Here is a 22914-nt window from a genome sequence, read left to right as displayed (position 1 = left end):
AGAGATATAGACATGGGGAGAGAAGGATAAAGGCAGACATCAGCAGCACTGCTCCACCACTTGGGAGGTGTTCTCCACTCCCTTCCCCACCCAGGAATAGGGTCCAGGGACTTAAAACAAGGTCCTGCCCCTGGCTCCTTGTGTGCGCTACCAGGTGCACCACTGCCAGGCCCCTGGTGACTCTTAAAACAAATACTGTCCATTAAAAGGCAGAAGTCTGACAGACAGTATGTGACAAGACTCAGTGCCCTCTCTGCTTTCTGTCTTTGCTCATAGAGGCATCCTTGATTTAGGACTGTATGTAAAGGAAACATTTCCATGGTGACATACATCATTCTCCTCCTGGACTTAAGACTGGTTGGGCTTTCTTCCTTCTCTCCTTCTATAATGCTCTCAACTAGAAAGTGGGCCAGGTGGCCTCCTGGCTCTCCACCTCCTCTCAGCACACAGGTCATCAAAGAATGTCCACAACTCATTTGCCAATGGATTCATTCTTTCAAAAATGGTTTTATGAGGATAACATTGCCTTTGTGTATGTACACACAGACACACACACACACTTATGCTCCTGGAAATAGTGTGTCTGTGACAGCATCCATGTGGATATCCTACAGTGATATTTACTGTTTAGAATTATATAATTAGATGACGATGACCACTGCACGAAATAGGGGCAAGGCTTGTGCAATCTCTATTATTTCCAATAACAGCCTGGAAGTCTATAGTCATCTCTAAAGAAAAAGATTAAAAGACTCAAAGCTGTAGGTGCAACTGGCTTCAGAGGGTAACTCTGTCAACTCTCAGTTATGACACTGACCTTTGACCACTGACATCACAGCCCAGGTTCCTTGGCTACAGCAGAATCTTCAGTCTCAGAGACTGAGCTGAACAGTGCGCACAGTGCTGTGCCCAGCTTTCTCTTTCGCATCAAGGAGTGAAGAGTAGAGGATGTCTGTGTCTATCAGAAAGTCTTCGAGGCTTTCAGGGTGTCTGGGCTGGCTGCCCTGCTTAAGGTATAGTCTGTTCACATGGCCTGTGTGACCAGCAGAGGAGGAGGAGGGTGGTCCCAGGACGTGCTCTGTGTGATGCCCACGGACAGAATACTCAGCTTCAGCCATAGTTATCAACAGTTAATTGTGCTCATGAGATTCCCTTCTGCTGATGCCAGAGAGCAGGCTTGAACTGTTAGCATCTGAGTCCTGTGGGCTTACTATGGGCACAGCCAAGGAATAGCTTAGTACTTCCTTGAGTTGAGAAACATTTGAATGTTTGGTTTATTCTCGGCTGATCATGGGATTCCTGCCCCCCTCAACCCCAAAGTGATGACTGACTTAAAGAAGATTAGAGTCAGTTTTCCAGAATCCTGTTATCTAAGTGTGTATGTTAACCTGAGACCACAATGGAATGACTTCTTCACACTCTTGGATCTATGCAATCTGACCCCTATAGGTCACACATAGATCTGTTTAAAATTATTTTTATTGGAAAGGAATAGAGAGAGAACAAAAAATAAGAAAAAAGAAGCAGAGAGAAATGAAAAGGGGGAGAGGAATGGGTAGGGAGAGAGGCAGAGTCACTGAGGCAAAAACTGCAAATGATACTTGGGGTTGATTATGCTCCACAACACTCTAGACACTGTGCTGTCTTCAGGCCTTGGCCCTGTGTCCCTGAATTGGTTCTTTGAAACATTTCTCATCCTCTCTCCTTTGACCTCTTAGTGTCCCCTTACATTTTTTTATCCTTATATTTTGGGGTCAGTGTTAATTCACTACAGTGTGATTTGTTGACATGGGGTGTCTGCACAATACTCTCACCCCCACTCAGGTCCTCTCCCAGCACCAAGCACCAGGGCCCCTATACCCTCACTCCCCCTCACTCCCTCTCAGTGTCTCCTTTCTACCAGGTCCTGAGACTCTGCTACTTCCTTGTCCTCTGACACTGAAATGACAGGCCCTGTGCCCTGTCCTTTAAGCTTCCCTCCATTACCACCAAGCCCTGAGTGACCTCAACTCTCACAGGAGCTCTGTCTAGCTCAAGACTCCTGAATTGGGTTGCTGAGCCCTTCTGGGGAACTAGACTCCTCTGTAATGCTCTGTGAGTGCTGACATCAGCAGGAGCCCCTGTGTTCCACCTGCCAGTGACAAACTGCCTTGTGGGTCTGCTGTGTTGCAGCTCTTCTGTGGAGGAGGGTAGTCCAGAAGAGAAGAACCTAGTGTTGCCTCATGGCCATATCCAGTTCTTCGGCTCTGGCAAATTCCAGAAGGGTCGGAGGTGGCAGAAAAGGCAACTGATCTTATATTCCAAGGTTTTGCTCATCTCCAACACAAAGTATGTACCTGCTCAACCTGAAGTTGGTGTAATGCACCAAAGTAAAAAACTCTGGGGTGGAGGAGTGGGGGGGGAATACAGGTCCTGGAAAAGGATGGCAGAGGACCTAGTGGGGGTTGTATTATTATGGGGAACTCTCAGGGAAAACTGAGAAATATTATATATGTACAAACTATTATAGTTACTGTTGACTATACAGCATTAATCCCCCAATAAAAAATGACTAAAAGCAAGAAACACACCCACCATCTCCTTAGGAGAAACCCAGATGCTCGCAGATCGCTGGGATAGAAGCTTACAGTGCTGTGCTCTATTCCCTCTCCAGGTACAAGAGTCACTTCAGAATCAAGTACTTGGTGCCCCTGATGGACATGAGGGTGGAACCAGCATGAAGAAAGCCGCGAGAGCCCACACATCACTGGTCCTGGGCTGGGCTGAGCGCAGCTTCGTGGTCTCTTTTCAGTAAGACTGCAGCCAGGCCCTGCCTGTCTCCTCATGACTCTTAGGGGGAGCACAGCTCCATCTGGGGGTCTATTAGCCACATGTGCTCTGACCCCCACAAGGACAGCTCTGTGCTCTCCACTGTCCTCCAATGGCTCTGATTCAGGCAAACACATGTAGCTGCTAAGATCTCTGCAAGTAGGGACCCGGGGATTGAAACCAGGTCCTTGTGCATGGTAGCATGTGCAGTTAACCATAGGCACCACCAACTGATCCCAAACCCAATTTCTCCTCCATTTAGATTTCCTCGTCATCCCAGCAAACTGTTAAAGAGCAGGGCCCCTCAGCACCCAGTGACCAGGACAGGCCTCCTGGATCACACAGTCCCACCGATAACAATCAATGATGCTGTTTATATTGGCCGGCATTATAATATGTTTGTTTGAATTTTGTGCATTTTAACTTTTTTTCTCCCCTTCTCTTTGATTTCAGGTCAGTTGAGAAGATGGAGCAATGGTACAACAAGCTTTATGAGTATGTCCTTATTTCATGTATTTCAAATCTTCAAGTTCTCAGAATGCAGAGTCCTAGCAGTCAATGCCCATCGCTCTTTTCCCCCTTCTCTCCACGCTGTGATGGGAGCTAACATCACCCTGCACCATGAATTAAATGGCCCTGACTTAAGGGCAGATTTCTTCATGGGCTGGTTCTCAAAGGAAATATACCTGCCAGCCCTACAGCCCAGGGAGGTTCTGGCCTGGACTCCAGGCAGGAAAGCTGCCAGGAGGATGGGATCTGCAGCCCTGGTCTCAGAGACCTGACACCATAGACATGTTTTCTTGGATCTGTCTCATTCTCTGGAAATACATTTGCATACTATTTCTCTCATTAGATCTTGCATATATCTTCAAAAAGTTGCTATGTTGAAAAAGCATTGAAAAATGCTGAAATGATTAGCCAAACACAAGTTCATTTGAAAATAGTTTAACAGATCATTTTTCCTTCTCTCTTTTGGGTCACTGTGGAATCCATTAGAAAAATTTACACTGCCGTTCTCGACTACCTGGACACCATCCTAGAGGAGGCAGAAGGCAACTGTGTGAGTGTTTCTAACACTAGAACTCACATCCCATGTTCCTGCTTTACATAGAAAGTGCTCTAGAGATGACGGAAGAATCCAACACTTATAATCCAGAAAGATGTGTTTTCCTACTTACAGACATCTCTATAGACACAAAAAAAGGGAGTCGAAACTGTATGCAACATTCTCTTGCATATACAGAGTGGTTTACATTGCTCCCTGTGGATTATTTCCCCCTGGAATGGGTGACTCTACTAATTAAAGAGAAAATAACAAGCTCAGTTTTCTTTATGCTACTGGATCAAAAGAAAGCTAGGAGGGACCAGGCAGTGGTGTATCTGGTAGAGTGCACAAGTTACCATGCAAGATGACCTGGGTTCAAGTCTCTGAGTCCTACTTGTGGCAGGGGGAGGTTCATGAGTGGTGAGGCAGTACTGCAGGTGTCTCTCTACGTCTATGCCCCTTTCTCCCCCTTCTGCTTCCCCTTTATCAAATAATATGAAAAAAGAAGACAATGACAGCCAGGAGCTGTGGAGTCATGATGCAGCCACCAAGCCCAGTGGCAAAAGAAAGTACATTGAGTATCATTTGTTTTCTGGAATTGCAGTACAATAGCTAAGATATTTACTATGGGGAACTAAGACATTCTCTTACCCACAATTTCAGTAGTGACTGAATACTGGTTAATAAGCTTATACAACTATAGGGGTAGAGTTCCATGCTCATCATCTCCAATTTGTAAATGTACTTCTTTCATTAAGTTAGAATCTTTCAGTCATGTGACCTTGGATATTTTTTCTTTCCCATCTTAAATCTTTCCCCATTTTCAGGTATGGACACCATCTTCTTCCCTTGGAGTTCTTTTGTTTGTTTTACTATTGATAAATACAGAAAGAAATTGAGTGGGATGGGGAGATAGAAAAGGAAAGACACAGAGTCACCTAGAGCACTGCTTAACTACTCATGAAGTATTCCCCTTACAGGTGGGGCCTAAGTGTTGAATGTGGGTCCTTGTCCATGGTAATGTGTGTGCTTAATTAGGTATACTGCCTTGCCTGGCCCTGAGGAGGGTTCTTTCTTCCTTTCTCTCTTTCTTTTTTCCAGAGCACTGATCAGCTTTGACTTATGGCTTATAGTGGTCTGGGGGATTGAACCAGGGACTTTGGAGCCTCAGGCATGACAGTCTCTTTGCAAAATCATTATGCTAAGAGGTCCCACTATGTTATTCTCATGAGATCCCACTTACAGATATACTACACCTATGGATTTTGTCTGCATGTCCCTTGGATACTGTGTGCTCTTTTTACAATTCTTTATTGCATTTGGATGGGATCATTTTTAATGATCTGTCACAAACCAATTCCTCCTTAATTTCTCATCTTCATTAACAGCTTAGTATGTCAATAAGACTTTCTGGCAGGGCAGTGGCACCCAATCCTGGATTCTGAACTTGGTAAGGTGTGTGCCGAACTAGCAGCACAACTGCCTAACCCTCTTTTTTTTATTTCTTCTTTTGCATAATTTGAAAACTGCATCATATCAGGGTTGGCCTTCACTCTGCAGCATTGATGCCATTTTCCTGCTTCTTCATACACCAGCCAATGCTTCTCACGTGGAGGGGGCAGTTCAAAGCATTTGATTAGATAGTTGACATTTTAAATTAAAAAGTATTTAATCAGCTGGGAGTTACCTGTGTGTATATACCGAGTCTAGAAAGCAAGCAGGAAGAAATCCACATATCCTTGTCAACACACTTCTAAACACGCACTGAAAATCCAAGGATTCACTAAAATCCACAGTGTTGACTCAAAACCACAGTCACTCCCAGGGGTCAAGTAGCTTTGTTACTGGACACAGGGCTCTATCTCTCTCTAGGGAAACAGAGCTGCTGGGAAATATGTTGTTCCACTGCTCACTCCATAGGCTTATTGTGACCCTGACTTCTTTCTCTCCCAGGAGTTTGAGGAACCTGATCAGGGGTCTGTGAGTTCCAGGATGGAAGAAACCACAGAGCCACCTGCAGGTGAGTGTCAGGGCAATCTACAAAGAGGCTGACTGGAGTGAGACATTAACTGCAAAGGCTCAGGGAAAATGGTTTCCAGCTTAGCTTCAATACCTTCTGACAGGGAAAAGTGCAGGCAATAGGCCTCCATGCATTCAGCAGACACTGACCAACTCACTGCTCTGTAACAGGCTCTAATGACAGCCCTTGCTTCTTTACTTCTCTGTGGCAGACAGGGCTGCTCTATAGAGGTCTTCCTCATGAGGAATTCATTGCATTCTAGGCATAGGAATGTATAAGAGAATCTTCCTCTTTACTTTGTCAACTCTTCTCTTGGGCACATGCTAGGGCAGGGTCTCTTGTCAGATTCATGGACACAGAAACACAGCCTTCTTTGCACATATGGTCCAAAGAAGGCCCTTCTGTCATCTTCTACAGTGAGGTGAGTCTCTTCATGGTCATCCTGGACCTAGATTCAGTTTCTCTCCATGTAGGTGGCAAACATCTGAATGAACACGAAGTGGGCCAAATGCCAGCCACGGAGGGGCTTCCATTAGAAGCACATGACTCCTGCAGCCTCGAATGTGGAGACCAGCAGGGGAGAGGGGACCTGCTGGGTTCCTGCATATGCCTCCTGCCATGTCATATCTCCTTCATGAAACAAGCTCATGACACTGAAAATCAATCTCAAGGAGGGAGTGGGGGGCAGGATTAGCAAGGACCCAGTAGCCCCAGAGAAAGCCATGCACGTCTCCCCGGAAGACACTGCTTCCTTGCCATACTCTAGCTAAATCCTGTGGTCATGATGGGCTCATCCCAACCACCTCAGCCTAAACATATGCTTGGATTTCTCTCCATACAGATGGTGAATACCACCATGACAATGGAATGGCTCCACTGCCTGTAACTGAGGACCAGTCAAAGGAACAGGAAGTCTCTGGCTTGGATTCCAGCTGCCAGGAGTCCTTCCTGTTGGAGCAGCTATTTGAAGACACCCCAGGTTAGTTCCTCCTCAAGCCCAGATCCCAGGTCAGGACCAGCAAAGGAGAGGGAAATTGAACACTTTGCTGCAAGTGCCACCTCTCTGGAAATTTCTCCCCTCCTGAAAACAAGCTCATGACACTGAAAACCAGCCTCAGTGGGGAAATGGGACCAGAATATACATCAGAATAATGACCTAGCATAAATTCTACTTCCAAGTTTCTAGAAACATCTTATTTCTCAAAAAAAAAAAAAGACAAGGCCAGTTAACACACCTTCAAATCAATAAAAAGTAGGGAGTCCAGGTCTCCTTTCTCAAATCCTCAAAGATTTTCCTGCTGATATGCAGGAATCATCTCCTACACTAAAGACTCGATTTGCTTTCTTCATCCGTCCCTCTACAAAGGTTTCAGTTAGGAAGTAGACCCTCCGCCCCTTGGTTCTCTATGTCCTTCATCCTCTCACTGACTCAGCTCCCTAGGGGCCCTCCTTTGTCCATTGCTAATCCCACTACTATGTTCACAGGTCTCTGCACTGGGGGTGACTCTACCAGGACCCTGGGCATCTCTGTTGACAGAGGCCACCACAAGAGCATCTTGGTGGCTGTGGACCAGAGGGATGACACTGTCTCCACCCTCCATGATGTGGAAAGCATCAGGCAGAGCTCCGTGTTCAATTATCTGCACGGGGGCCCCTCATGGCCACCTTTGCTGGACCTCACTGCCTCTGAGCTCATAATTGAATACTTGATGGGTTGTGGGGACAGGGCCACCCACAAGCTGTCACTCTACAACTATGCCCTGAGCCACCCCATCATCCCTGTGAACCTGGCAGTGGAGGACATCATGGACTGTGCCACTCTGCTCCACCAGAAAGAGAAGGCCACCAGCACTCAGTTCTCCTGCATCATGTCCGTGCTTTGTACTGGCAACCACAAAGAGCTTAACAAGGAAGACACGGAGAAGTGAGGCCCTCCATCCTGGTCCCCTTCCTGCTAGATGTAGGTGCCTCCTTCCTGACTGATGCCAGTGGTTAAAAGGTGACCAGGCTCCTGGACACACCTCATCTACACCATGAGTCTGGATGAACCTAGGCCATGTGAGATTAATTCGAGCAACTAGTCTGTGTGAGACACAAGGTGTTCTGGCTGATTAAAACAGGAGAAGAGAATCACATCCCAACAATGGCAGGACTTTACTCATTCTCCTGGTGGCAGCACAGTCTGGGTGGAGGCTGCAGATTTTTGCTGTATAGAGAGGAAAGGTTTCTACTATATGCTGACTAGGCTTTAATATATTTAATTCTTTTCATAATAATTCAATTTACCTAATTGCTAGACACAGAAATTAAGACAGGAGGGAGAGACAGAGGGGGATAGACACCTACAGCTCTGCTTTTCAGCTCCTGAAGCCTCCCCCTTGAAGGTGGGAACCCATGTCCTTGCTCACTGTGGCATGTGTGCTCACCAGGTGGGCACCACTTAGACCCTTCATGTATTTATCTCCTTGGAGAAATTCACTCTTTGGCTTACTTCTTCAGGAATCAAGAGGTAGCTAGTATATGAGATTCTGATTTGACTAAAACAGTTCTCTGTGTTTCATTTCAGGCATGAAAAGAAGACAGCCTCCTAATTCCAAGCCAGGAGAGTGCCCCCTACAGAAAGGCTTACTGATGGACCATCTCAGGCCTCTCTGAGCAGGATCCAGACAGCCCCCTGTCTACACCCTGCTCAGCTGATAAGGGCTCAGGGCTCCTCTCAGCACCTTGCTGGGGGCTCCCCTGGGAAGTCTACAATCAGTGAGGCCACCTGGGTGTCTGCTGGAATGCCTACAGCCAGCCTTCCCCTTTGAAGAACTGACCCTTTCTTTTCCCTGTCAGTTTATGATATCCAACTGACAACAGTTATTTTCCTAATCCTTTGCAGGATTTTGACTTAGTTCTCAGTCCTGGCATCTATGTGTAAACTTCCTGGTGGAAGACATGAAGCCCTCTGACTAGGCAGTTCTTTTAAACTTTTTGTCTAGTGGGGTCAATATGAAAAATGTCAGTCAACATTCCACATCCAGCTCATTTCGTTTGAGTCATCTTCCCTGATGCCTTCTTACATCCTAGTTTGAGAGTCTTTTCACATAAATCTCTCTCTTATTCCTTTCACTGTATGTATGTAGTTATAGAATCTTTTAATGTATTTTCTTGTTGATTGTATTGCTATAATAAATATCAATCCCTGACTCTGTGCCTTATATGACCCCTCTCTTTGCTCAGGGCTCAGATGAAACCTTGGTGGCCTCCTCTGGGCAGCTCTACATTAGCTGAGGTCACATGTGTCTACGCAGGCAGCTAACAGCTCAACTGGATCTACTTTCTGTGTGTTGCCTGTTCCCCAAGCCTCTACAGGGTGGCACTGAGCTTCTTCAATGCTGGAAGAAGAGTTCCCACAGCCAGACAGCCACTGAGGTCTCTACCTCCTTCCCATTTGTCCATGTTCCATGGGCCAGAGCAAGGACATGGCTGAGTCTGCTGTCAGCCCAGGAGGAGACAGTAGCAGAGACTAAAGATGGCGCATTTCCGATTTCTGGATGGCTATTACTGTGATCAGTACATTTCACTGCAAAATTCAAGGTCACACCTCTACTACCATAGGACCTCAGCTACTAGCCTTTTACTCCTTAGCCCAGCACTTCCCAGACAGATGCCAAGTGTGGGGACAAATGGTCATGGAATAGCCACTCATTATGCTGACACTGGTATCTGTGCAACATGTGCACGTCAGAAGGTCACAGGTCAAAACTGGCCTCCTGGGGAAATGAAGGTCACTGTTCAACCTGACTGCCCTTTCTCTTTTTAGGATGATTTAGTGCTACACTGTCTACTAAGAACTTCAGAAAATATAACATTCAATGAATGGTCTTTCAAAGAGAAGTGACATTTTTAAACAAGCAAGTGCACATTTTCCAAAATAAAAAGTACAATATTTCTAAAATGTCAGAATATGCTTTTATCATAGTTAAAAAATGAAAACCTGTGTACACTACTACCACACCTGAAAATTATACAAGTTTAAGGTCGGGAGTCGGGCGGTAGCACAGTGGGTAAAGCACAGGTGGCACAAAGCAGAAGGACGAGTGTAAGGATCCCAGCTCCCCACGTGCAGTGGAGTCTATTCACAAGTGGTGAAGCAGGTCTGCAGATGTCTATCTCTCCCTCCTCATCTTTGTCTTCCCCTCTTCTCTCCATTTCTCTCTGTCCTATCCAACATCAACAAGAATACCAACTACAACTAAACATGGACACAAAAGAATAAATAAATAAAAAGTTAAAAAGCTCAGAAAGGCAATAAAAAAGATAGAAACAGGGAGATGGGTAGTAGAGCAGTGGGTTAAGGGCATGTGGCTGAAATGCAAGGAGTGGCGTAATGATCTGGGTTCTAGACCCCAGCTCCCCACCTGCAGGGGAATCACTTCACAGGCGGTGAAGCAAGTCTGCAGGTGTCTTTCTGTCCCCCTCTCTGTCTTCCCCTTCTCTGTCCATTTCTCTCTAACCTATCTAACAAGGACAACAACAATAATAACTACAAAAATAAACACAACAAAGGCAACAAAAGGGAAAATAAATAAAATTTTTTTTAAATGCACCTTAAAAAATCTTCTTTAAAAAAAGATGGAAACAATTATTTCAGTCCCAAATCACTGAGCATGGGAGTTTTTTTTTAATATTTTTCAATAGTGACGCACATTTTTATGCTACTTATAAATACAATCAACATTAGAGTTTCTTTTGCACCTCCTAGATAGTAAATGAACAAGTGTAATATTTTTATGTATTTATTGACTACCTGTACTTTTTCTGTACCCTATTCATAATATTTGAAATCCTCTAGAGGCCAATGTGTCATTTTCTTCTTGATGTTTCATTGTTGTTGTTAATGCTATGGCTTCTGCTCATTAGCTATAGGACTCTATCATCATTATCAGCTGTCTTCATTTAATTTTATTTATTTTATTCATATATAATTTATATATCATTTATGTCATTTTTTATTAGCTACAGGACTCTAACATCATAATCAGCTGTCTTTACTTTATTTATTCATTTTGAATGTATGTAGAGACAAAGATGAAGAACCAAGGTGCAGAACTGTTCTACTATTTCTAAAACTTTCCCCCCTCCCCGCCTCGTGGGTGGAGACTGGGGTTGGAACCAAAGTTACCAACATGGCAACTTAAGTGCTCTACTGGGTGATACACAAACTGCCCACTTTTCTCAATTTTTAAGAACTTCCCATAGTCTTGAATACTCAGATTGTCTCCAGGCATGTCACTCATCTGACTTCCTTATCTTTCACTGTCCCTGCTGGGGAGCCAGCATAATGGTTCTGCATGTCACAGGCTTTCATGCCTGAGGCTCTGAAGTCCCTGGTTCAATTATCAGCTCCACCATAACCTGGAGCTGAGCAGTACTCTGTTTTTTCTTTTTCTTTCTCTCTCATTAAAAATATAAATTACATATTTATATTTTTAGGGTGCAGGCAGTGGCACACCTGGTTGAGTGCATATGTTACAGTGCACAATGACCCAGATGCAAGCCTCTGGTCTCTGCCTGAGGTGGGGAAAGCTTCAAGAGCAGTGAAGCGGGGCTGCAGGTGCCTCTCTGTCTCTCGCCTTCTCCATCTCCCCCACCCCTCTAGATTTCTCTCTGCCCTGTCCAATAATAAGTAAATAGTCTGTTAAAAACATATATATGCACTTTAATTTCTAATATTAAATTGTATGCTAATCTCAAGACACACAGCTATGCTTATATAGCTATATAGTTGGTAAGTCAAAATATGGAACCAACCTAAAACAGACAACTAGATAACTATGTTAGAATGGGGCATGGCTGGTGATGCACACAGCTGACACTGCTCTTACCATACACAGGGACCTGGGTTTTAGCCCCTGCTCCCCACCAGCAAGAAGAATGTTTAATGAGTGGTGAAGTATGTTTAAAAGTCCATCTCTCTCTTTTTTCTCTTTTTATTTAATTACCCCCCCAAGATAATTGCTGGGGCTCAGTGCCTGTACTACAAATCCACTGTTCCTGGAGGCTATTTTTTCCTTTTGTTGCCCTTGTTGTTTATCTTTGTTGTAGTTAATATTATTGTTATTTCTGTCATTGTTTTTGGACAGGACAAAGAGAAATTGAGAGGAGAAGACAGAGAGGGGGAGAGAAACAAGACACATGCAGACCTGCTTCATCCCCATGTAAAGTGACCCTTCTGTAGGTTGGGAGTGGGTGGCACCAACGTAGATTCCTAAACTGGTCCATGAACTTCCTACCATGGGCTCTTAACCCACTACACCTGTCCCCTTCCTTTTTTTCTTCCCAATCACCTCTTAATTTCTCTCTGTTCTAACCCATAAAACAGAAAAATAATGACCATTACTCATTCTACCACACCACTGATAAACTTGGTGATAATAAATAATAATAATAATTTCAGGTATATAGTTAATAGAAAAATATTTTCTAATTTAAAAAAAGAGATAGCACCATGTCCTTTTGGACAAGGAATATAGAAAACTGAAACAAATGAACTTGGAAAAAAGTGAAAGAAACAGCAGCAGCCAAGCTAACTTCTAAGATTTTGTGAAAACTATGGTTGTTCCTCTTGTGGACAGCAGTACAGAACTTTGGCAATAGGTTTGGTGTCACATCATGGCTGTGCATCTTATAATATTATAAAGCATTACTAAATCCCTAATACAAATGTTGAAAAAGATATTTAGTTATAACTATCATTTTCCTCCTTTATGCCGCCTCTATATGTCACATCTTGTTTACACCCTACTTGGAAAGTATATAAAGACAACATTGTTCGTTTTAGTGAGTTGTGAGTTGGTAGTTGTGTTAGTTTAGCTTAGCTTGGTATAGATTCCGCTGCATCCTGCATGAATAAAGAGATACTGCATACAGCTCAACCATGAGTCCCTTGTCATCTGTTACCCGCCCGTGAAGCCAGCCCGTCGAAAACAACAACCTGTGTATGTGGAAGGTCACTTCACAAACAGTGAAGCAGGTCTACAGGTGTCTTTCTCTCCCCCTTTCTGCTTCCTGTCCTCTTTAAGATTCTCTTGTCTTATCCAACAACAACAGTTATAACAATAACAACAACAACAACAAGGGCAATGAAATGTGAAAAACAGCTTCCAGGAGCAGTGGATTTGTAACAGATGACAAGGGACTCATGGTTGAGCTGTATGCAGTATCTCTTTATTCATGCAGGATGCAGCGCAATCTATACCAATGTGGCGCAAAATGCAAGGACCTGCTGAAGGATCCCAGTTCGAGCCCCCAGCTCCCTGCCTGTAGGGGAGTCGCTTCACAGGTGGTGAAGCAGATCTCCAGGTGTCTTTCCCCGTCTGTTCCCCTCCTCTGTTTCTCTCTGTCCTGTGTAACAATGACGACATCAATACTAATAACTACAACAACAATAAAAAAGGGCAATCAAAGGGAAAATATAAAAAAAATAATAAAAACAAATGGGAAAAGATACACTGAAATGCCCAGCAGCATATGGCTAGCGGGCATCTCTAGGGGATACTGACACATATTATGAGGCCAGTCACTGCAATGAAGATGTAACTGGGGCGATGCAGGGCCATCCCGCTGTACTGTGGTGCACTGCGGCACCCAGGCTACTACAGACCCGCACGGATGGGGGACACTGAGCTGCACCCAGGGCCAGCATGGACGGGCACCGCAGTATCACCAGGGCCACGCACATCTGCATGAACAGGGATTGCTGCCAGGTGGCTTCTTGCTGATACAAGGGGAGAAGTTCTGCTCATCCAACAGGGTTCCCAGTGCCTGGGAGTTCCTGGTAATGCCATGGAATCCCAACCAGGGGACTCGCCCATCAGCAAGGACACCTGTGAACAAGACACTGAGCTCTGGGAGGAGCAGAGGAGGAGGTTCCTGTCTGCTCAGTAGAGGCTTGGAGAGAATGGAGGACAGCTAAATATGGGGTCTGGGGCAGGTCCACTTCCTACTGAGGCTCAGTAGGACAGACAGGAGGGGACAGCAAACTCCTATTTAATACATCAGGGGATTCTCCTACATCATCATGGGAATATTTGTTTATAGATGAGTTGATACACGCATCCTGGTTTTCCTACCTGAGACCCAAGACTTCTAAAATGGAACCCAAATATAGTCCCTTACAAAGGCTTTCGGCAAGAACGCTCTATTCCTTGATGGAACAGAGCCTTTGTGCAATCTTACAATAGTGACTCCAGAACACAGACAGTCAGAAAAGGAGTCTCATCCCAAGAAGGACTGTCAGGCTCAGCTGTATTGTTAATTACAGATAGACATGCCCTGGTGTAGACTCTGATTTTCTGTGACTGATGACAATAGATGGTCTATTTTATTTTTGCGGGGGCAGGGCAAATGGAGATGATTAAACAAGTTAATTTAATGCAACTTCATCCTTCATCATCTCTTAAGGCAAGATTCAAGTACAGTTTCCTCAGGTTTCAGTGAAGTAAGAATATTATTGACAACAACAACAAGAACAAAAAGCTGAACTATATGTTAATAAAGTAAGAGTCATCTTAATAAAAGGTATGTTATACGATTTTCATTCTTGGTGTAAGATCTTTTTTCTCAAGATAGAGACAGAAAAACAGAGGGGCGAAGAGACAGACAAATAGACAGACAGAGAGACAGAGAGAGAGATGGTGCCAAAGCTTTTTTCAACATGGAGGGTCTAGGCTTGAGGCTTTGTCATACAAAAGCAAGGTAGTGCTTTATCTAAGAGAGCCTTTTGCCCTTCCACTGATGCAAAAGCTTATCAAATCTTTTTTTTTTTTCTGTAGTAGGAATATTAGAAGCATAACATGGAATCATGGGGGAATATGAAGCTGTTGAATTAAAAACAAATAGTCCTGACAATCACCATCCAGTCAATATGTGAGAAGTAAGTCAGTAGAGTGAAGTCAGAGCCACATTCTAGCTGAGTCAAGGCCACTTCAGCCCAGGCTGTGCTCAGTCCATTTCACCCCCCCAATACTCTCTGTGCATGGGAGTTCCCCACTACAAGTATGGATTGACAGGCCTGGCAGTGCATCTGCTCCCAGGGTGGCCAGGATACTGGACACACACTGGGGTGGGGAAGGCCTCTTCCCAGGCCCTAAAGGTCCTGCTCTAATGACAGAACAATGCACCTACAGAGCAGCCCATGGAGGACAGGATCTGGGCATCTGGAATAAAAGCCACCTCTAGCCTGTGGACAACACGAGACCCAGGGAGTCATTTCTTCTGGGAATCAAAATCAGCACATAGCATCCAACGCTCATGTTCAAGCTGATAATTGTAGGGCCTGTAATTATCTCTTAAATATCCATGTCACCCCTGGCAGAAAAAGGGTTGGTCACACTGACCTAGAGCAATTCCCAAAATAAAATACCTTTCTAGAAATGACTTGGGATGAGAATTGGGTCCCTGCCTGTAACCTTCCCTGAACCCCCGCACCCCCCACATGCGAATGGTCCTGTGTCATGATCCTGCTTCAGAAAGGGAGACATCCCAGAGGAGGCACTTTGGGAAGGCTGGGGCTCACCTCTCCCCTGCTGGCTCCTTCTCTACTGCCTGGCCTTGCAGACCTGCTGCCCTGGGATCTCTGAAGTCATCTGCTCCAGATGGAAGGGCTCCTTGAGGGTGGGAAAAGACCATGAAATGGTGAGTCCAGATACAGTACCTGAGGGGATTCTGAATGATCCTTTTACATTTACCATTTTTTTCTAGGTTACCTCAGTAAATCATAAGGGACAGGGACCTGTGAAAACACCATTTGTAAGGATGACAATTAACTGAGGGAAACTGTTATTTGTTTATGCTGAGGAACTTTTTATTTTTTCCCCCAAGGGCTGTTGCTGGGGCTTGGTGCCTGCACTATGAATCCATTGTTCCTAGAGGCCATTTTTCCCATTGTTGTATTTGTTATAGTTGCTGTTGTTGGATAGGACATAGAGAAATCGAGAGAGGAGGGGAAGACAGAGGGGGAGAGAAAGAAAGACAGACACCTGCAGACCTGCTTCACTGCCTGTGAAGCGTGGCCCCTGCAGGCGGGGAGCCTGCAACTAGAACCTGGATCCTTAACCTGGTCCTTGCACTTCTTACCATGTGCGCTTAACCTGCTGTGCTACCTCTTGGCCCCCAGGAATGATGTTTTGCAAGACTGTAGTCATCTGATGGGTTCACATTCATATCTCCCTAAACGACGTGTAGAAACTCTCACCCTGAGCCATATGCTATCTCCCTTGAACACAGGGCTTTGGGCCTCTCCCCTGCTTTTAGAAAATTTCTTTGATTCTTGTAGGAATTTCCAGTTAGTAAACATCACTCCCTTTTTTAAAAAAAAATACGTATCATTGGATAGAGACAGAGATAAATTGAGAGAGGAGGGGATACAGAGAAGGAGAGAGCCAGAGACATTTGCAGGCCTGCTTCACTACTCCAGAAGCTTCAACAGGGGCTTGAACCTGTGTGCTTGTGCACTGTAATGTGTGTGCTTTTTCAGGACATGGCCACCTGGCCCTCAAACTCACTTCCTTACAAGGAGTATGATGACTGACATCAGGAAGAGCCTGATCAACATTATGGAATTTAATAAGCAACATTATTTCTATATTTAGGCTGTAGAGCCACTAAGAATTCCTTTTGCTTCCTATGCCTTTACAGTTTCCCATAAACATAAATATCTGTAGTTTCCCTAGTAAACCAACTGCACAGCATGCAGGTGGTATACCCATTAGAGTACAAATGTTATCAAGAGCAAGGACCTGGGTTCCGTTCCCTGCTTCCACCTGCTCTGGAGAAGCTTCATGGGCTATGATGCGGTGCTATAGGTGTCTGACTCTCTTCCTCTCCACCCTCTCCAGACAGGAATGCCACTCTTGTTTTTGCTGAACTGACCTGCAGTGCAAGAAATTGGGAAGAAATAAGTTCAACTCCACAAAATACTGATGTCCATATTTCCTTTTTTTATCTGTGGGCCTCCTGTGCATGATTACACTGTGCCAGATGACCTGTGTTTTCTTTTGTTTTTCCCTTTTAATGTTCAGAAGAGAACGAGAGAGAATAACAAAGACTAAAGCTTCATGCTTGAGCCATTGGCTTTACAGACAAGTAGATGAAAAGGTTTTAAATGTAAAAGTCACGACCACATGGAAAACCAAGATGGAGGTCTTAGGAGAAAGTAACCACGAAGCTGTTCCTGGGCCAGCCTAGAACCAGTGACTTCTTGTCTCTGCTGGTGGCTCTCCTGGATCTTTGCAAGTAGGCAGACACCCACAGGCTAAGCAGAGGCACTGAGTGCTTGATACTGAAGCTCCTTTCAAACTCGGAGAGACAGAGAGAAGCACTCTGTCATTCTCCCCTCTGCTCTTAGCCCAAGCCATGAGCTTCTGCAGCTCTGTCCTCATCTGGCAGCTCAGCAAGGGTGGGGAGAGGGGCCTGAGCATTGTGTGTGCTGACTGACCCTGGAAACACCACACCACAGGCAGGAAGGTCCTGCCCTCAGAGCTGAGGCTCTAGTGTGGCTGCACTCTTCACTTCTGGGTTTACAAATGCCATTCAGAGAATGCTGAGCATTCCTTTCCTGTTGCTGAATTTCTGATATTTATACTTTGTTACACTTAATGTATATACTACATTACTAAACCTCATACATTAGTAGAAATGATGAACTTTTTAATTTGGGCCTTCTAAATTATTTCAGGCCTTCACAGAAAAGAACACATGATTGAAAAAAAGATTTCAATAGCTTTTTCTAAAAGAATGAAATAAATAAATTTATTTAGAGTTTCTTTCAAGTATTTATTTAGGATGAGAGGAATAGATCACCAGGTAGCCTACTTCAAAGCTCCATTTGTTGATTGATGAGAGAGACAAGAGATAGAATGACACATGACACAAGCGTATACAGTGCCACAGACCAGACCTGAGATTTATGTTGCTGAGTTGTTTCTACCCAGTGCCAAAAACCATTCTGTAGCTGTCACTTACCTCTTTACTTATCCACCAAGCATAATCCTATTTATCCCAAAGGATACAACATCATCTTTACTTTCCTAGGGGATACTTCATTGAGTATATGTCCCATAACTTTTTTTTCCCCTCCTCCAGGGTTATTGCTGGGCTAGGTGCCTGCACGATGAATCCACCGCTCCTGGAGGCCATTTTTCCCCCTTTTGTTGCCCTTGTTGTAGCTTCGTTGTGGTTATTATTACTGCCCTTGTTGACGCAATTCGTTGTTGGATAGGACAGAGAGAAATGGAGAGAGGAGGGGAAGACAGAGAAGGGGAGAGAAAGATAGACACCTGCAGACCTGCTTCACCGCCTGTGAAGCGACTCCCCTGCAGGTGGGGAGCCGGGGGCTCGAACTGGGATCCTTGCGCCGGTTCCTGCGCTTTGTGCCACATGCGCTTAACCCACTGCGCCACCACCCGACCCCTGTCCCATAACTTTTTTATCCAGTCATCTGTCAAAGGGCATTTGGGTTGCTTCCAAATGGGGGCTATATAGGTCCTAAACTGGAGAAATGTGGGCTGTGGTTTTTCTAGTTGTTCAGGAAGCTTGATGGACGCCTGTCTTTTATTTACCACTAGACACACAACCACCTCAACATTATGCCTCTGCCAGGCATCATTCACAGTTTTGGATGAGACCTTGGTTTGCAAGACTATATGTTTCAGACATGTCCATGCAGCTTCCAGGGGAAGTTTCCAACACTGTCCAGGTCCCGGACCCCTAGGTGCTAATGACCGTCCACCACAAGTGGCTACTAATGAATTCTTATCTGCATCTTCAGATTGGCCTACATATTTAAGTTATTTTCCTGAGGAAATGAAATAGTGTCCTATAGTAAGAACTAAAAAAAAAAAAAAAAGAAAAGAAAAGAAAAGAAAAAAGGCCCAATTCTCATGCAACCAACTTTTGAATGGGGAAGACAGAAATTCAACAGAAGAGACTACTAATCACAATGTGATTCTAGACTCCTGGAAATATTACCCAGAAAAAAACAAAGAGGGAAGTGAGGGAGTAAAGGTGAAAGATGAAACCTGACTGACACTGTGGAGAGGACAAACAAGGAAGGCTCCTTGGAAGAGCTCATTTGAAAGGAGACTTATTTGAATTTAATTTCTTTTTTTTTTCAGAGCTCTGCTCAGATCTGGCTTATGGTGGTAGCAGGGTTTGAACCTGGGACCCTGAAGCTTCTGACATAAATGTCATTTGCATAGCCATTATGCTCTCTCCCTGGCTCTTGATTTATTTTAATCACTGCAGGGAATAATCCTGGCCCTGCCATCTGCACAGTGCCACTGAATGGCCCTAATGCCCAACTGTATAATATTTAAAATAATTTTTTAGAGAGAGAGAGAGAGAGAGTGAGAGCAGTTGGAGAAAGAGAGACAGAATCATCACAGCACCTGTCACCACCCATGACGAGACTGAGACCATGTATGGTGCTGATGCTCAAATGAGGGGATTCAAACATGGGAGGCATGCACTCTAAGAGATGAGCTATCTCCAGTCACCAAAATGTAAACACACTTTGAATTCATCTAAAATGCCACTGTGAATAACTGCAGGAACGGTATAAAATTGAGGGGGAAAATTACACTTCTCACTGATATTTTTAGCTAAAATTGGTGTTACGTCCTGGACCCAGACATGAACATGTTTATGTCCACAGTGTCAGTGAGACAAGCCCCACTCCTTCATTTAGACATGGTTCAAGTCAGTCACATCAGGTTCTGTTTTTAAAGGAAAAATGGAAAGACTCTAAGTTACAGAACAGCCTGACATGTGCTTCCAAAGAACATGAGCTGCTCAGAAGGGTCCCCAGAACAACAATCCACACACTGTTACTGTGGTGCCGATCTCCACATCTCGGCTTCCTCACCAGCCTGGCCACCACCACAGGCAATGCTCTGTCTTAATCTTATCTTCATATTCACTGAGCATGCTCTTACCAAACCAGATGTGTGTGGGCACTCACAGGACTAACTGACCCTACTTCTCTAAATTGATGTCAATCAATATCCCTGAAGCCCCGAGGCTGTCCCTCCAAATAAATGTGCAGCACAGGGAGTTTCACCTGGAGTTATTCAGCACTGAGCTCGGCCCCCCAGAGGAAGTCCATCCTGTGACAGAACAGAATCTCTGGGGTCTAAAAACTCCTCAGATGGTGCCCACCTGCAGCCAGGCTTCATCTCTGCACACTGATGTGCTAAGAACGCTGTGCTCTGCACTAATCTCTGCTCCCTCACCTCAATAATAGTAACTCTGAGCTTCCTTCAGAAGTATGTTTAAATTCTAATATGCAGTTCATTCTGACGGAAGAGAACTTCTAACAGCTGCTGGGAAAATGCAAGTGCATCTGCGTGTATCTTGGATGCTGAATCCCAGGCTCCAGACTGTTCAGTTATTTCCCTAACGTGTTCAGTCCTGGCTATGCTGTGTCATGTTCATAGGTAAGGCCTGTAGGACTCCAACATCAGAAGCTAACTCAGTAGGAATCAAAAGGTTTGGGCTCTGTGTGTGCATATGTGTGTGTCTACATCCACACTTCACTACCCCTGGCATGTGTGATGAGAGGGCTCAGGGCAAAAGCCATGGCTCAGGTGCTAGCTCATCTGGTAGAGAGCACATGATACCATAGTAGAGGACCTGGGTTCAAGTCCTTGGTTCCCTCTTGAAGGGGTAAGAACTCAGGAGCAGGTGAGCAGTGTTGCATGCGATCATCTTCTCTCTTTATTTTGAATAGAGAGAGAACCTGAAAGTGGAAAGAGAGATTACAGAAAGGGAGAGACACCTGCTGCTCTGCTTAACTGCTCTGTGAAGCCTCCTTTCCCCCCGGGTGAGGACCGGAGGCTTAAACCTGGGTCCTTGTACATTATCTTAGCTGAGCTCTATAGTGTGTGACACTGTTTCCCCCATCCATCTGGGTGCTCCATCGAATGAAAAATGGGAAAAGAAGAAGATAAAGAACGGCCTCTAGGAATGGTGGAGTTGGGCAGGTGTGGAGTCCCAGCCCTGGAGGGACAAAATGAAGCACAGAGTAAAAAGGCCGTCTCACACTAAACATTTCCGTGAACTTTCAAAGGTTCAGTGTTCACCTCACTGTTGCCTTCCTTCTAGCTTTTGCTGTTTGTCTGTTTTCCTTTTGCCATCATCTTAATGGGGGCCTCCAGGTTTATGGGAGAGTTGACATAAGGGCACAATCCCAATCACTGTCTCTGTAACCTATGGAGACACCCGGTCTCCTGCCCTCAGAAAGCAGAAGCGCCTTTGAAGAAGCTTCTGGAAGCTCCAGGTGGGAAGCAGTGACGTCAAGGTCATAGGCATGTGGCTGAGGTCTCAGACCCACATCACTGAGTGCACCCCTTCTTACCATCCAGCAGGACAGGATCCCCCTGTGCACTGTGACTCCTGGTGGACTTGGGGTGTGGTCTCCAACCCGGGTCCCGGTGCCTCCTCTCAGAGCAGAAGTGCAGACCCATGTGGAACCATGAAATCAGGCAGGAGCAGGAGTGGGAGCAGGAGCAGGAGGCAGAGGCTCAGGGCATAGAGAGAGCAGGGGTGAGTCTTTCCTGGATGAGTCATGGTGTTGAGGGAGAGAAGGCACCACCCAGAAATGGGAGTGGTTATAGCTGTAGGTGGGGCCTTTGGCTTTAAAAGTGGTGAACCTTGTGGGGCTTGCTCTCTTTCTGGGGAATACCATGTGATCAAGGAGAAAGTGAGTGAGTTCATTCCTCTCCCTCTCCCTCTCTTGTACACTAACATGTTTTGTTTTCCCTACAGTTTAGTTTACTTGGATAATCATGCTCTCTTTTTAATTCATTGTTGAGATTGGCATGAGGCACTTTCAGAATGGGGGCAGATGCCCCCCACATTATCTGTTTAACAATTGTGTGGGATGGAGGGGCTGTGAGTCAGTGTTGGGATCCCCAATAAAGGCCCAGCAGTGTCACTTCACTCAGGTGACCTGGACTGTGTCCTCCTGGCCACCATCACAGGGAAGACTGAGGGGCTGCTGCAAGCAGGGGCAGGTCTTGTGTCAAAGCCCAGCAGCTCCCCCAAGAGCTCCTGTGAAGGGGAGACCCAGGTCCCCAACCAGCACTGGCCCAAGGGCCAGGAAGACACCAAGGTCATGACCTCAGAGGTTACAGGGGCCTTTGATTTTTTTTTCTCAGCTGCTCACTCCCTGCTCAGCTCTGGCTGATTCTGGTGCTGAAACAGGATTTGGGATCTCAGAGCCCCAGGCTTTCAAGTCATTTGGACAACAATTCTGCTGACTGGCCAACCCATTACAGGGACATTGGTAATGCAGATTGGGATCACAGTGAGACTCCCAGCACACATCAACATACCTTTAAGATTTGGGGTCTGGGAAGGTGTGGGCAAAGGGAGCCCTGAGAAGTGACACTGCTGTTGGGAGTGCAAACTGGTGCAGCCCCTTTGGAAAGCTGCAGGGAGAGTCCTCAAACAAAAAGGGCAGTGCCTTAAGATCCAGCAATACCATCCCTAGGCTTGTATCCAAAGACATGGAAGCACTGGTTCTCAAAGATATCTGAGCCCGGGGGCCAGGTGGTATTGCAGCAGGTTAACTGCACATGGCAGCACAAGGATCCTGGCTTGAGCCCCAGGCCCCCTGCTCCACACATGCAGGGAGGGGTTGCTTCACTGGGGGTGAAGCTGGTATGCTGGTGTCTGTCTTTCTCTCTCCACTCTCTCTTCCCCCTCCTCTCTCAATTTCTCTTTGTCCTTTCCAACAACAGCAATGCAACAATGGCATCAAAGTTGGAAAAATGTCCTCCAGGAGCAGTGGATTTGTAGTCCAGGCACCCAGCCCCACAGATAACCCTAGAGGCAAACACATTAAAAAAAAAAGGTATCTGAGCCCCATGTTCTCAGCTGCACTGCTTACAGTAGCCAAACAGGAAAGCAAATAGCCAATAACAGATCACTGAATAAGAAGTCATGGGAATAGGTATTAATAATTCCTTGAAAGTTCTGTAGAATCAAATGA

General features: G+C 45.3%; 1 long non-coding RNA gene across 1 annotated transcript in view; it reads right to left on the bottom strand.

Annotated features, from left to right (window-relative positions):
* Nucleotides 1-15268: 15268 nt before the first annotated feature.
* Nucleotides 15269-22914, bottom strand: part of LOC132536126 (uncharacterized) — a 36601-nt gene continuing 28955 nt past the window's right edge. Inside the window, exons 2-3 of the long non-coding RNA XR_009547797.1 lie at nt 16661-16793; nt 15269-15529 (exon numbers count right to left, since the gene is read on the bottom strand). This is a non-coding gene — a long non-coding RNA (uncharacterized LOC132536126). The remainder of the gene's footprint in view (nt 15530-16660; nt 16794-22914) is intronic.

Source organism: Erinaceus europaeus (genome assembly GCF_950295315.1).
Source record: "Erinaceus europaeus chromosome 6 unlocalized genomic scaffold, mEriEur2.1 SUPER_6_unloc_12, whole genome shotgun sequence".
In the NCBI taxonomy this organism is placed as follows: domain Eukaryota; kingdom Metazoa; phylum Chordata; class Mammalia; order Eulipotyphla; family Erinaceidae; genus Erinaceus; species Erinaceus europaeus.
The sequence above is the reverse complement of the archived record's forward strand: the minus strand, read 5'-3'. Positions and strand labels throughout refer to the sequence as shown.